This window comes from Lygodium microphyllum, chromosome 10, assembly GCF_053477565.2.
Source record: "Lygodium microphyllum isolate KBCC chromosome 10, Lygodium_microphyllum_v1.1.10, whole genome shotgun sequence".
In the NCBI taxonomy this organism is placed as follows: Eukaryota; Viridiplantae; Streptophyta; class Polypodiopsida; order Schizaeales; family Lygodiaceae; genus Lygodium; species Lygodium microphyllum.
Window position 1 is genome coordinate 107,109,469 of NC_141144.1, and position 17,368 is coordinate 107,126,836.

The 17,368-nt window shown below is 39.3% G+C and overlaps 1 pseudogene; it reads right to left on the reverse strand.

Moving 5' to 3' along the window:
• Nucleotides 1–10,475: 10,475 nt before the first annotated feature.
• On the reverse strand, nt 10,476–11,209 carry LOC148030399 (uncharacterized; annotated as a pseudogene).
• Between the last annotated feature and the right edge of the window lie 6,159 nt (nt 11,210–17,368).

A 17,368-nucleotide genomic window follows, 5' to 3' on the forward strand; every position in this document is an offset into this window, starting at 1 on the left:
ATGATCCTAATGTGCTCAAATATAATTTTCAATCAGAAATGTGTCATGCACAATCATGCTTTCTAATGCTCATTCACTAACTCGTTGTGGTGATGTAAGGATAGCACCAAGACAGCGCTCATGCTACTATCCTCTTAATTAAAATACTACGAACCCTATATCATGATATGTATCAGCAAAAGTAGCAATAAACAGCACCCAAATCACATCATTCAAACACCCCATCCCCTACTTTTAGGTAATGCTTCCATTGCATAGGTGGAAGGGTTCATATTGTATTTTTCCTTATTTTTATGAAGCGTATTCCTATTTTTCTCTTATTTTTTCTTATTTTGTAACATTTATTTTACAATAATCACTATTATTTTTTTATTTTCCTTTTACCACTCATCTCAACATACTAAAATTTAATTTTATTTTTCATTTTCCCCCATAGAAACACATTTCACCCACCCCCCAAAAACAGCAAAATCATCATTTTACCCTTAAAAACCGCATTTCGGGCTTTGCGGGATTTAAATAGTGCATGTAAATCATTATGAAATCAGACTTTTTTGATAGACAACAATGAAACATAATGCAACCAGCACTCAAATAATTTTTCATCACATAAGAACATCATTTCCATCATAAAATGTTAAAAAAGCTTCATTTCCTTCATAAAAAATAGTAATATCGTATTTCTACAAAACCCGAGACGAATTAAATGACTACGTGACTAGTGGACGGAGCCTCCACTGCTCTCAATTTGATGCTGCACATCAAGCTTCAGCATCTCCATTAATCTCCATCATCATTTGCTTCAATCTCTTCTCGATTCTTCCTTCAAGGTAGTGCGCATGAACAACCCATAGAGGGGAGAGAGATGGAGGAGAGAGAAAGACTAGTTTCTGATCTCCATGTCCAGGCAACCATCAGAGAAGCAAAGAGTGGCAATAGAGAATGAAGAACAGCACAAGATCATTGATGTAATCACTTTGCGTGGTTGCTTTCAGCCACCATAGTTCCCCCCTCTCCATAAAATCGGCGTCATCTACAATCATCACCATTTCTCCATGCCATCATGAAAAAAATGTCCCCCCTCCCCCAATTCATCAAATTTCGGGGGTGGAGACCCCAAGAGTCACACCCCCTTGGCCTTACAAGTCTTTTTACACTTAATTTTCTTTTTGGACCTTGACCTTCGGGCACTCTCGAGCCTCCGAATTGGCTTCTGAAAAATTTTGGGCGTCCGTCTCGAGGTCCCACACTGCGTGGCTCTTTCGAGGGTCCATTCTAACATCCTGAGAAATTATGAAAAATTTCCAACCATTGCTCAATGGGTCTTTAAAGCACTTTTGGCACCCGTCTTTGACTTGCCGCTTAAAATCGTATTGACTGCAACTGCCACCTTCAACAAAGTCTATTTTTCCATTGAAATTTGGATTTTTTGGCTATTTTTAAGCATGTTTTCCAGGAAAAATCCACTACTCATTGGCAACCACGGGATGGGGCAACTCAATTGATTGAATCCCACGAACAAATCTACACATAAACACTACCACAAAGAGTATGAAGCTGATACAGAAAATGCTCAACAAAACACATCACAACTTTTACCCTACCCCCTGTCAACACCAAGGCATGAAATCCACGAGGAGTAGGCCGAGCATACTCTGACAAAGAGTCTAAAGCTAGTCACTAACCAACTGTTCCAACACAACCAAATTAACAAGAACTATCAAAGAGGTCATCCTAAGTGGTTGTCTGAACTACCTACCTAACTAAGGAAAACTCACCGAGGAGTTCCTACAAGGCGAGGACTCATATAGCTGGATCAAGAAATAGTTTATTTTAACACATTTTCCTTTTAGGCTTTTATTTTCCATACTCGAGCATGTAATAATGAGGGAGCTCAACGTAGTGAGAACAAGGCATCGGCCTCAGAACCTACCAAGCCCTCACAAGGTGACAATTAATACTTTTCTAACGCTCACTTTTATTTCCGCTCCAACCTTCTCTTATTATTATTATTATTATTCAACTAGTTGCCACCCCTAGGAAGACAAGGTATCAGCCTCAGGTCCTGTCTCGGCCCCAGGAACCTATCAGGCCTTCGCAAGGCAATGAACAACTGCTCAAGGATTTTCAGTTCTTTTCTTTTTCTATTTTTATAGGGATTAGAACCCCTTTTTACGCACCTATGTATGTTCATATATTTTCTTGTAGATATTTAGGGTTTTTTCATTTGTATCATCATTTTGTTTAGCATGCTTTTCTAACTGTCTCACACTAATAGGAACTCCTAGAACGGCCACCTAGCAGGTCAGCAGAATAGGGTCACTAGAACTCCCATATAAGACAAGTCTTGTAGTGCATGACAATGCCTTTGCAGGAGGCAATGACTACTCAGACCTCCCACAGACATACATAACCTAAACCTGGGACTTCATGCCTTAATTGCTGGTCCCCAACAAACAAAAAGAAAGTACCCTTACATACACATGTATCATTAATTGCTTAACGGAAAAAGGGAAAAGACTCAGAAAGGGGACAAAACCACCTGGAATGGCCATAAGAAGCTCCTTTGCAACAAAGGCTCCCTCTAGTGACTTCGTCAACGTGTATGGTGTAATCACTGAAATAGAGAATCATTAAATCTACCTGCATCAAACAAACATATGGCTCTCTTGGCCTTGAGTGAGTCCATCTAAGCTTGTTCAAACTTCCAATGACAGGATGGCCCTAAATATAGCACTCATGTTGGCACTCCAAGATCCATCCTCCTTTGGTTCATTAACACAATGAATGCCCTGCACCTATAGTTGCACAACATAAAACCCGCATCTACCATGGTATGTTGACTCACAGAAGATTAAAAGGAACCTAGTTTCATATGTGTGGTATTGGACATGATATAGTTCTAGCTAGGGAGGATGTCACTCCATTCATAAGGAAGGAGTCCTCCCACAACAGTGCAAAAAGAGTTGCCTCAATATAGATTCTTCAAAGAAGTGAATTCCTTGGGTTGCCTTGGATTGTCACAAGTAGAACGGACAAGATCACCGCATTTGAACTGATAACTGGCATAGGATTTTTCCAAGTCATACCAATATTGATGATAAATACCATCCCAATGCCTCTTTCACATGTATTGATCCATCTGAAAGTCATAATTCTTGGTGCCGAGCTGCATATTGATTGCTATTATAGATGTCTCTCTTGAATCCCTTCCTATGATTTCACTATGCACCTTTTGCTTGGTTCTAAGTCTCCTGGCATGCAACAAGCCTTTATGCAAAGAACTAATGTAAGGGTATCCACATGTAGATTCTTTAGCTGCATCTAATTGAAATAGCTCTTCATCCCTCTTCATCAACCACATAACTGCCCAACAATGTTGTAGAAGTAACAATTTCTTATGAATTGAGTTCAATAATGTGCTTTACGGCACAACTTGTTCCTTGAATATCCCCAACGTTATTGCTTGCTCCAAGAAGACACATCCATAACACAACTGTTGGCTAGAAAGGCATGACTTGTATGAGTTTTTTAGCTTATTGTATTTGTTCCACCCTCCCCATTAAATAAAGAATGCAATCAAAATGCTCAACATCTCATTTGACATCAAGCATCCAATAGTAAGTAGTGCTGACCTTGTTCCAAAAAACCAACATGGCTACATGCAGAGAGTATACTTACAGGAATGACTCTATCTATTTTACAATTTTGCTACATCATTTAGACCAAAATGTGAAAGGGCCTCATTACCATATCCATGGTAGATATAAGTTGCAAGCACAGTAGTCCATGTAATTGAATTCTTGCTTGACATTCTAGTGAAAACATTTGATGCACCTTCAACAATCCTATGCTTGCTATACATGTTCACAAGTGCAGTTGCTATAGTTATATCTAACTCAAGTCCTTCTCATGAATAATATACATGTGCAGAAGTCCTTCTATTGAGACTCCTAGGCTAATACAAGAATATAATATACCAAGGAAGGCAATCTTTTTTGAAATAATCCATTTTCTCTAGTGAGCTTGCTTACCAATAACTAAAACCAAAACTTGTTACACACATGCAAACTAGTAGTGATTGTCATAGAGTTTCAAAGCACTCCTTCCTCCAACATCGGATCAAATAGATTTGAGCCACACCGTCATAATTGCCTTGGGTTGACAATGCTATCACAGTGTTCCAAGACACCACACCCTTTTCCTGGCTCCTAGAAAACACATCAAAAGCCAACTTTGAACAAGAGCATTTGGCATGTATGCTTACTAGAGTAGTAGACACATTAGCATCCAACTCAAGCCCCTAGTTTTAATGCTAACAGGCAATTATTTCCCATAGTCTAGGAATAAACTTCCGTCACAAGCACTAAGATTGCAGAAATAACAGATTTTGTAAAAAAGAACATCATCAACCTGTGCCTGATGAAACCATTGAACTATTTCTAGGTTGTTGCCATGTTTCCCACGTAATGTAATCAAATAATTCCATGACAATGCATTAGGTTCAACCATGAGACTAAGTACTTAATGACCATCCTCCAAGTAGTCTAACTTTTGATACATATCTACAAGAGCAAATGCTACATTGACATTATAGTCAAAACCACTGTGTATAATACAATCATGGATCTATCTGTCCTCAATTATGGCTGCTTTGGTAGCACATGTAGTAAGCATGCCACAAAATGTGACTACATCAGGAAAAAAGTTCCCAATTGGTTTGATTTAAAAAAATCAAGAGCCCCCTTTAATTCACCATTCCATGCATGAACAAAAATTAGTGTATTCCAAGTTACAACATCCCATTTTGGCATTGTATCAAACACTACTCTTGCATCTTGGAGAGCTCTAGACCTGTCATACTCATTGACAAGAGCATTTGATAAAATTAGATCTATCTCTAATCCCTTGTTGATTATATGTGTATGAGTACTTTTTTGGACATCACCTAATGCCAACTAGGCACCAACATCAAGATTGCAAGTCAATATTATGAAATAAGAAACATAAGCCAACATTATGGATAGAGTAATCCAGCTTACCCTATCAATGTTGCACATGTATTGCAATCATGGAAGAGCAAGGGATGCCCTGTATTGTAATCATGAATGGTAGGTTGTTGCACTTCACATACTTATGAAATATAGGAGGGTGAAATGAATGGAGGCATGCAAGGGCTGGGGAAATCTCCTATGTTGAATCTCGTTGCCCATGATAAGGGAGTCCCTCCTCTTTCTTGAAGATTCTCACACAGTGTGCCATTGGGCACCACTTCATCTTTGTAAACAAACATTAGTATAACACCACACACTATGACAATCTTGTTAGAAAGGTGAAAGTTTTGATGATAGTCAGGGTCCAAATATCCTGAGGCACCTTAGAACAAGTTGGGATAGGCCAAAGTCTGCAACTTTTGCTATGAAAGCATGATTTAGAAGTATGTTGTTGGACTTCACATCCCTATGAAATATAGGTGGGTCAAATGAATGGAGGTAAGCAATTGGGCAGTCTCCTCAGCTATGTTGACTCTCCTGGTCCATGACAAGGGAGTCCCTCATCTTTCTTGAATATGCTCACATAGTTTGCCATTGGGCACAAATTCATACACAAGAGAGGGCCTCCATACTCTAGGCACATCCCAACAAGTACAACACCACTACTCTCTACATATGAGGCATCCTGATGACATGAGCAAGGCCATGGAACCCAAGCTTCAAGCTCCAATCCATACTGAACCTACACACATGACACTAGTGAGATTGTGGAGCCAATTGGATGGACAAGCATGCATCATTGTTCTTTATCAGATCTTGCAAGGAGAACTTTAGGAGGCCACAATAGTAGAAATCAAGGTAGTGGAAGGGCTGCTCAAGGCGCATGGCATCGAACAACTCTAACTTGATGCCACATTTGCACTGGCTCTAATTATGGTAGTGAAACATGTTGATAACATTGTTGCGAGAGATGGAGAAGGGGTTACTTAGGATGGCGTAGCTGGTCTGCCAAAGTTAGGGGAAGGGAGGATGAGGTAGTTCTTGTTTGCACATTGGGAGCTTGACTAGGAGTTAATGGAGACCACGTGGGGGGTGTGGGAGAGGAATTTGAAGGATGGCAAGTTGTTGCCATTGATGCTGAGCTTGAACTCAAAGGTGACCTCATGAGGTAGGAGAACTTGAAGGCTGGCAGGAGGCCATAGATGTATAGCCCGAAGGGGTGTGGGATGACCTTGTTGCCACATCTCTCAGGGCATGAGACTGAGCTCTTGATACTTCTTCTACCACCATTGCAGCCATGATTGGAGGTGAGAGACAACAATACACAATAGATGAACACAAAGAGGCATGGATGTTGGTAATGGATAAGCATGGCACTGCATAATTCTGCATATCAAGCTTTCTCAAATGATTTTAGGGGTGCTTTCAAATTTCAATAAAAGACCTAGAGAGAGAGAGAGAGAGAGTGTGTGTGTGTGTGTGTGTTGGCCCCTGTAAAGGGATATCAAAGTCAGTCCGTATGTGTGCATATGCTTGGCATGTCATAATCATGTGCTCCTCTGATTCTACACTCTGTAGTCCACACAGCTTGCATAACCTCATGTCTCTTGCCTGTCCACTCCATACACATGTCTCGATCAATAAAGTGTGTGATCAAGTTTGAAGTCGTGCAATACTCTGTCTAAATACCACTAAGAGCAGGTTGTTGGCTATGTATGGTTGCGTGTGTGCCTTTGCCTGCATGTAGGATTCCCAACATGAAGGATAGACATGCATACTATAATAAGAAAGTTTGCCATTTGCTCCCTTACTTTGATGTTTTGCTTGATATGCTCGTAAGAGGTTTGATTGAAATGTGTCCATGCATATAGCTTCGAATGCCATATCTAGATATCTATCCACTCCCCACCCTTTAAACCATTTTCACATATCTAGCACCCATCCTATTGAAGGCATTTACTTTTCGATGTTTTTTGTAGGCGTTTGCTAGCATCCCATGCCCGTTTGAGGAGCCTACTATCATCCATTTGATGTACTCAGGTGGCATATCTCAGCACTTGGATCATAGCATTTACCTCAATTGGCCGATGGCCAGTTTCCAAAAGAATAAGTACATATGGTATGGTGCTTTTGATGCCCAAATGTCTATGAATAAAAGCTTTTTGTAGCTTCTCAATATCATTCCGTGCAGACCCCCCACACTTCCACTCCATATAATACTGTCTGTAGAACATATGCATCAAAAATCATACAACGTATTTTCGAGCATTTAGTATCTGTACGACTATAGTTATTTTCAAAGTGATAATACTTGCTTTTCCTTGATGCTAATCACCGCTCCACACATATATGCCATGTGTGGTCTGTAGGTATCTCAATCCCCAAGTATTTGAAAGTAAATACTACCTCTATAGATTGTCCTGCATAATATACTTTTGGTGGGGTCTTTGATTGCTTAGTGCACACAACCATTAGCTTTGTTTTTTATATATTCAATGTCAAACCACTATCTTGACAAAACCGTTCAAGAATCCCCATGAACTGTTGCATACCTTTCCCAATATATGTAAAGAAGACCACATCATTTGCATAAAGCAAGAGCAAACATACCAATATGCGTGCTTTTGGCTTCCTCTTCATTCATAGCCATGAGAAGTATTTCCTCTATCTTATCAATGCATAAACCAAGTAATGTAGGGGAGAGTGAGCAACCTTGTTTGACTCCCATATTACTTTCAAATACTTGTGACATCCCTTTGTGAATCTTGAGGTGGCACACCACTTGTTGATATATCATGTAAATTCCCATGCATAGATGATTTGGGACCCCTAATTCTTTCATTCATTGCCATAATCCAACCCTTGGTACGGTGTCAAAATCCTTCTTAAAATTCACAAAATAGCAATACAAGGTTGCTCCCTCAAGCCAACTCTCATCCATAAGCACACATAAATTAACCAAATGTTCTATGGTGTTATGATTAGGGTGAAAACCCACTTGTCTATAAGCTTGTTTGTTATTGCTTTCTACCCATTTACTCAATTGCATTTCAGGATAGTGCTAAATAGCTTTGCCATGGCTAATGAACTGACCATAATCATGTAGTAGTTTTTGAGCAAATTGCAATCTCCTCCCTTATACAACGGTTGTATCTAATTCTCTTGCCATTCTTAGGGAAATCCATATGCAAAAGAATGATGTTTCATATGCAACATAAACACTCTCGTCTCCTTTGTTGTCCATTTCAACATCTTCACATTCAACTGCAAAGTATCACATGCTTTTCCATTAGCCATCTTGTTGAGGACTGCCTCCAATTTTTCTAAAGTGAACAGTGTACTAAATGATTGCATATGTACATCACATTTGATGGGCTGTACCCCTTTATGCATGTAAAGTTCTATAACATACAATAGCATGTCAGTATCTGTAAAATCCCCCATAACATTTAATCGTTTGGCTTCCAATTTTCTCCATGCTTGCCTTGGACATTTCTCAAACTCTCTAGCATCTTTGCTTTTGGCTACTACACACACACACACACACACACACACACACACACACACACACACACACACACACACACACACACACACACACACACATATAGAGAGAGAGAGAGAACCTTGGGGGGTTCACTCCTTATAAGGAGACATGACACCTACTGCAAGCGAGGAATCTTGGAAAAACCCTTATCTATGACTTGTGCAAGAGTCATATAACCCCCCATTTTACACTTATAGGATGTATTAAAAAATTTATTACATACCGCCTTTTTTAGATATAAGAATTTTTATTTAATTTAGCATATATGTAAACATTTATAGAAATAGTCGGCTCAATCTATCTAGAATTATTTTTACTTTCACAAAGTAGAAAGTACAAGCTACAAACCACTTAAGTTAACTGCATGACTGCACTAATTATGGTATCCCTTCAGTGCCCAGCCACAAGGATGTGGAACTCAAACACCATGCTTAGTGTTGGCATCAGGAAAGCCTCGTGTCTTTGTGTGCCAAGAGAGCATGGGACACCGACAAAAAATGAAAAGCACAAGCTTCAAACCACTCAAGTTAGACACATGACTACACTAATCATGTTGTCCCTTTAATGCCAAGCCATAAGGAAATGGAACCGAGACACCATGCATAGTATAGGCATAAGAAAAGCCTTGTATCTTTGGGTGCCAAGCAAGCCTAGGGCACCAAAACAAAGCAAGAAGCACAAGCTATAAACCACTTAGGTTAGATACATGACTACACTAATCATGGTGTCCATTTAATGCCAAACCACGAGGGTGTGGGACCCAAACACCACACTTAGTGCACATATAAGGAAAGCCTTGTATCTTTGTTATCTTTGTGTGCCAAACGAGCTTGGGACACCAACACAAAGCAAAATTCACAAGCTACACACCATTAAAGTCAACACTAATCATGGTGTCCCTTCAATGCCAAGCCACAAGGACATGGAACCCAAACACTATACTTAGTGCAAGCATAAGGAAAGCCTTTTGACTTTGTGTGCCAAGAAAACTTTGGACATTGAAACAAAGTGGAAAGAAAAAGCTATAAACCACTTAAGTTAGTGCCAAGCCACAAGGACTTGGGACCCAGACACCATGCTTAATGTAGGCATAACGAAAGTCTTGTATCTTTGTGTGCCAAGTGAGCCTAGGACAATGACACAAAGTGAAAAGTACAAGCTACAAATTATTGATGATGACCAATCTAAAATCATACACAGACAAGACATTAAGAGGGAAGCATACCTTATCTTCTTTAAGTTGAGCCCTATCAAATCATCTAAAAATGGATGGCTAAGGGTGTCTCGAACATACACCATAACTAGGAATGCTTCATATGCTTGAACAATTTTTATATTTGGAGTTAGAATTAGAATAAATATTGAATCTTGATCACATCCCTTTCATATTTGAGCACCTAGTTTCCAACAATTAGATGAGGATAAATAATAGTGTAAATAAACATCTACCTATCATGAATGTGAATATAAAAACACATTCCTCCACTTAGCTAGTTTACAAACATGATAAGGTCAAACCGAAAGCATATATGTACAAACAATGTTCAATCCAATAGGTTCCACATGTTGCTCCAACATGCTTCTAGACCTCCAAACACTATAGATCTTATCTCTGACCCTCGTTAGTTGCTTTTGACATCTTAAACCCTTCCATCTCTTATTGTCATAAAGATCATCATCATAGTTGTCATCACTAAAACAACCTGATGCATCTAAATAATCTAAGACGTCATCCACCAACAAGCCATCATCACCATTTGACTCAAGTTCACCCTAACTATCAAGCCATTCCTGTTATAAAGCCTCTACATAAGATTTGATTCCTCTTCATGACTCAATGTGTGGGCCATTATCGTCTTTTGAGTGCATCAAGTCATGGTCAATTAGATGATATTAAGTATCACCAACTCTATTTCTAAAGAAACTTCATCATGCTAGTATACACCCATACATAAAGGACCTCCAATTTTTTGAAGAAACTTCATCATGATAGCTAAAGCCTCCTTTCTCACATTATCTTCAAATTGGTTGTCTATTGTAGGTTGCATTAAATCCTCCAAGCTCAACCCTAGTAAGTAGGGTCATATATCTAGCATACTAGCCGCAATGTTCTTTGGTATTCCAAGGTCTATAAGGAATTCTACTATAATATTGATTGTGTTTGCCACTCTCATTCCCAAAATCTCAGGATACTACATCGATGGACCATGTTCTAATCCAAATGCTCATGAGATAAGGTACGGAAGTACTTATCGTATCCTCCACCTTAGCACATCAGGAATTTGCACCAAAACATGTGCAATGTTTTCTTTCTTGATGTCCAAACCACATAGGAATAAGTGGCATTAAAATGCGGACTGAAGGACCATGGGGTACTTTTGAAGAAAGCCACACAACTTTATTGGATGTGACACTGAGTTATTTAAGGTAGTCTAGCACCAGGATTATACACTTCTTCATAGTGAAATTGATGAAAAAGGGGATAGCTGTTGATATCATCCTTACTCAACCCTAGCTTCTGAAGAGACTTGATGTGCTCCTACACAACATCCAAGGATGAGGGAAGCTCGAACTTCTCTAGCTTTGTGGTGTTAATGTCCTCATTGTGAAGATAATGCAACACATCTTGCTTGGATTCACAAGGAGGGGGAACAATACCAAATGTCATACTCAGCTGCTCAGAGAAGGGGGGCACTATTTCTACGATAGCTAAGATAGTTAGGTGAGAGGGAGCCTTGGTGCCAACTACTAGAGATCCTCTAGAAGTTCTTTTGACAAGGGTGCTTAGTTGCACCACAGATGCTATAATACTTTTGTGCAATTAAAGAAATTAGTTGGTTAGTTCGAAAGCTAGTTAGTCAATTAATAGGTTAGTAAGGTTACTAACTAATGACTAACTAAAGTAAAAAAACTAACTAATATTAATAACTAAGAATTTTTATTCAATTACAAATATAAAAATAAATTGAGTCGTAATTTGACATTTCTCTCGGATTGACAAGGACTGTAGCCACCCTTCACGGAAGTTACAACATGAACGAGAGTTATGAGCCATATAAATCACTAGTGTTAATGTGTATAGTATGGATGGTCCAAAAACATTATATTTTTGGGCAAAAGTAGCATATTTTAGATATTAATTTTTGTAAGCATCCTAAAAATCTATGGAGATTTCTAGAACAGGATGTCATGTATTTTAAAAAATCAGTTTTTTCAGCTTGTTTTGGAGATTTAGTACAAAAAAGGAAGGATTGGCAAAATTGCGCACGTTACGATCATAGTTTACAAGTAGTAAATAAAACTTCAAACAGGGAGAAGAAGAAGGAGTGATCTTGAAGATTTCTAAGCAAGTGTCTTGGGGTTTTACCACCTTTTGGAGCCAATGAAACTATCAAAATTGTGATTTGAGCATTAGATTGTTGATTCTTCCAAGATCCCCTCCATAAAGAGCTCTTCTTCTCAGCCACAACCCTTTTTCTCTTGTTTAGCTATAAATATGAGGCATGGGGAGCAGTTAGAAAAGCACAAGGAGACCCAGAGAGAGTATAAGAGAGAGATAGAGAGAGGGAGGTAGAAGGATACCCCTCCAAGAGAGAGAGAGAGAGAGAGAGAGAGAGAGAGAGAGAGAGAGAGAGAGAGAGAGAGAGAGAGAGAGAGAGAGAGAGAGAGAGAGGAGTTACCTTGAGAGGTTGTGAGGGAGAGAGTTAGCTCAATTTCCCCTATCTCAGTCTTCGACTAAGCCATCTTCTCTTACGCTCTCCCATCTCAAATCCATTCCTCCCTCTTTATCTCTCAAATCCACTTGTGGACAATGGTCTCCAAGTGAAAGGTCTCTCCAAATGCTGAAAATCCCACCACAACCAACAGAACTGTGAAGCAAGGGACCGCAACTACGAAAAACGCATCTCTTATGAATCAGGTGCACTCCGTTGTATTAGGGAAAAGAAGTTGGGAGAAAAAAACATCTACATTAATTATCACAACTTAATTGAGCATGTTTGGAGATAATGAGCGTACTGGGAAAATTTTGTTCATCACATTTATCTTAGGTGATCAATTAAAATTGCACTTAGAAGCCATTAAATTGCACATAAATTGCATGGAAATTTTATGCTAATATATATATGTATAATTAAACTGTAATAAAGCTAGATATATTGTATGTATCTACATCGTCTATTTAGTTGAAATAATAAGAAATCCTATTATGTCTCACAAAAGATAGATTGAACTTGTGATAGAATACATAGGGTTCCTAGGAAGTTGAAATAATTTCAAACCCTAAAGTGTTAGAAGTTGAAAGGATTCTTCTCAAGGCCCATCTTGCTTGAATTTGAAAGGAATTCAAAGTCCTTAAGTAACTTTATGAATTACGCGAGAAACCCTGGTTCAAATGAATATGTAGGGTTTTGTTATAGGGAAGCCAATGTCCCAATCAACATTGCAAGGATACTCCTTCATTCAAAAGAATGAGGAAATTAAATTAGGTTATCTTTAGAAATCTTGGACGATAATAAGAATAAAGCCGAGGCTAGATGCTATCGCATCAAATTGAAATTTCCTTAAGTAGAGAGAACAAAGTTTTGTCTAGTATATATTGTGCATTTCTGCTTGTGGTTTTACTTAGGAACACCTGTTTGAAAAAGGAGTCATCTAACAAAGGAATTGATAATAAGAAATTTTTTCAAATTGGATTCAAGTTGAAACACATGGGAAAGGTGTATTGAGCATCCCAAGCTAGCCGCCAACCCTATCCAAGGGGTTTTTTTAAATAATCACGTTGGGAATATGGACCGAACCCATCGTGAGAGGTTTCTCCGTAGAAACGTATATTTGTAGGAGGATGCTCGGGTGCCAAGGGGGACTTTGGCTATAAATCCCTTACCTCCAGGCCCTACTTAGATGATCTACATGACTTAGGAAGGAATCTCGAGGCCCTGTTACTACTGCAAGGGTGAAAACTTGGAGGAAAATAAGACGCATCCTTATGGATTGCAGGAATCGTCCTATGGATGGGATTTTTATCTCAGTTGAAATTTTAATTTAAAGTTTACTTTCAAGGAATTTATCTGATCTGTTTTCATATCAGTGCATAAAATTACATAAAGGAACATGTGACCAATTGGTTAATTAAGAAAGCTACTTGTATGTATTACCACTAATGTGCCCTTAGGTAAGTAGAAAACTAAAGCTATCAAGGGAAGTGGGTGGGCATAACCCTCGACAGGGCCATCCTATGGCGGGGTGGTCCAAGAGAACTGGGAGGCTTCTCAACATTCAAATCACGATGATGTATTGACCTTAGATCATGTAGGGTAGAACCCTGGCTCATATCGTTTTAGGGGATCAGAATGGGACTTTATCTTGTGGGTAGAGAGTTCAGGCGATGCATCCCTCTCGTTTCCCATTCTCTTTGAACCAAGTGCAATATGAGTCCATCTCGGTTTAGATGCTCTGTACAAAGTAGAGTGTATGCTAGAAGGCTAATTGACCATTATAAACCTAGGAAGATTCAGGTTGATCCTAACAGGGTTGACCGATACGTTTCGTTGTGGAGTAGAATCGAGAGTCACTAACCGAGAAACCTCATGACATTCCATGGGAGTGCTAGGAAACATCTTTTAGATCAAACTCTCGATGGACTACTAAATCGTGTCATGACCTAGGCACGTTATAGTTGAACCAACAAGCATCATAAGCAAGATATGAGTAAATCAGGTAAGAATTTCAAAACCTTGATTGACTGTGGAAGTACGCATTCTTTTATTTCTCCTGCTTGTGCAAGAAAGCTAGGAATAACCACAATCATTGCACCCACTTTACTTGTGGAATTAGCAAATGGGTGTGAAATCACTTGTACTAGACAAATTGCCAAAGTGAGATTCCTACTCAGTGGAAAGAAACCAATTATAAAATTTAGAGTAATGAACTTAGGGGCTCATGAAGGCCCACAATATTAGAAAATGATAAAGGAGATTGTAGAAAAGGACCAAAGTCCCAAACTCAAAATTAAATACCAAGATTACTCTATCTATGAAGGCCTAGTCTACTTCAAGACAAGACTATGTATTCCTTTGAGCTAAAGACTTGAACAATAGATACTTTGGGAAGCACATGATTCCCCTTTCTTTGGTCATCTAGGATATGCCAAGACTCTTAACATGGTCAAGAAGAGCTATCATTGGGAGATAATTAAGGGAGATGTACTCAAATATGTCATGGAATGTTTTGTTGAGATCTTAGCAATCACACCTAATGTAGCCTCTTTGTATGAGGCAATTCTGGGCTTAGGACATGTAGGCAGACTAAATCCCATATGCATAGAGAGAAAAACTGTCTTTCAATTAAGTGTCTTGTCTTTGTCAGTCCTACACAAGATTGTGTTTATGAGTCCAAGCTTTCATCTTAGGCCGCAAGGAAGAGAGTTAGCTCAATTCCCTCTATTTCGATCCTCAACTTACCCATCTTCTCTTATGCTCTCCCATCTCGAATCTATTTCACCTTCTTAATATCTTGAGTCTACTTGCGGATGATGGATCCCAAGCAAAGAATGTCGCGTGAGGATGGCAATCCCATAACCAACAATGAAGCTTCAGACAAAAGCATCACCGTCAATCCAACTACGGTTCCCGTTGTAAGTAATGTATTTCCGAATTGGTAGATGCTTGTTTTGATTCTCGTATGAGATATGCTAGGCCCCATACTATGATGCACGAGTATAGGTCATTGGAAGGGATAAATTTTATCTCATGTATTCAAAAGATCGAGCTTGCAAAGTGCATGTATTAAGGAAAGTTAATTGCACCTAGTTGCATATGGCTTGTTTGTAGAGAAATTACAATGAGGAATCACTCAAGGGTTATGAATGGCATAATCATGACATTAAAAATTGTGCATACAATAGTTAATAAGGAAATTTTACATAGAATTTTTCTTTGATCCCAAGGGGAAGAGTAGATATGCGATGGAAATATTATCGCAACTATTATTGCATTGTTTGGGAAGAATACAATTTGTTTTTTTTTGTTGGATGATCTAACAACATCCTAAATGCTTTTACATTCAACTGGTTGTTAGTTGTTGTTTGGATGATGTTCTAAGTGATTGTGATTTATAGTAAATGCATGGCAAGGGTGAGAGATGACAAGTTGCCATGGGAATAAAGGAATGCTTTCCTAGAAAGTGATATTAGGGCTGAATGCCTTGTTGTGCTGGATTCTTAAAGGATTTAATTAAGGAAGGATACATTGCACGGGTGGATCACCTCCATGATCGCATTGTGGATTAACCCGAGAGGGCACTGCTCGATTCATGGACCGAAGGTTGAGTGGTGAAAAGGCCATCCACGAGAATGATGTTCGCTCCTAGACAGCTTGTGGGTCAGGTGGAGCTCTGGACACCCCTTGCTAGGTCTAGAATTGGGTTGAATACCGCTGTGGCCCCCAACATCTAGGCATGTTGGGAGATCCTATTCTAGATAAAGGATTAAATTTGTGGTGCCATGTGATTTGGACCAATTACTTCTGCAGGGAAGAAGGGATACTTCTGTTGGATAGACGGGATACATAATTCTCATGTATGGGCAAGAGACAAAGACTAACTTGAAGATAAGTTAAGGAACTTGTTTGAACTTGTTTGTCAATAGATTGCTTTACTCTATTTTTGTGTCTGTGCTGTAAGTTATGCGAACGAATCATGTTCCCTAAAAGGCTTAATTAATGAAGCTGACTTTAAGTGTCACACATAAATGTGGTAGGACCTAATTAGAAAACTAAAGCTATTAATGGAAGCGGGTGGGCGGAACCCCGACAGGTCCGTCCTATGGCAGGGTGGTCTCAGAGAATTGGGAGGCTTCTCACAAGGTTTACCATCTTTGACTTTAGATATTGTTAGGTTAGAACCTGATTCATGTCATTTTAGGGGACCAGAATGGGACTATGCCCTACGGGCAGAGAGGTTGAGCGGCACATCCCTCTCGTTTTTCATTCTCTTTGAACCAAGTGTGGCATGGATCTGCTTTGGCTTGGATATCTCTACGTAAAGTAGAATGTCCAGGTTCCGATGCTAGAATGCTGTTAGAAGACCTTGGTCACTAGAAGCCAAAATTTTAGGTCGATCCTAGTGGGTTCGGTCATGAACGTTCCGTTGCGAGGCAGATTCGGAAAACCCTAGAGGACAAAACTCAGAACATTCCATGGGAGTGTTGGGTAGTGACACTTAGATTTGTTTCTCGATAGACCGCTAAAAGCATGCCTAGATAGCTGATGGGCGGGCACCTTACACATTTCTAGAGAGGGATATTTGAAGCTATTGGGACTGAGCTCTGTTTTAGTACAACATATCATCCTCAAATTGATGGCCAAACAGAAAGGTTCAATCAAGTGATTGAAGATATGCTTAGAGCATATTGGTGTCATGAACCCAAGAAGTGGATCCAATATCTACACTTGGTGGAGTTTGCCTACAATGTTTCCTTCTAGCAAAGCATTCAAATGACACCTTTCCAAGCATTGTATGGGCATGATTGCTATTCTCCATTAAATTTCTCAGACCCTACTTTAAGGGTAGAGGCTTTCAAGAAAATGCTAGAAGAAATGGATGAATGGGTTAAGGCCATTAGGCAAGACATTAAAGCCGCCAAGGATAGGCAAAAGGCTTATGCAGACTTGAGCACGCAAGAGTGGCTCCTTAGGGAGGGGATATGCTTTTCATTCGTCTACCAGAAAAAATTTTATTGAATGCACCTGGTTACTAAGTGTTGCAGTTTCTTGATCCATAGCTCCATCATTTGATGCAGGATTAGTATTTGCTTGGACCTTCCTTCACT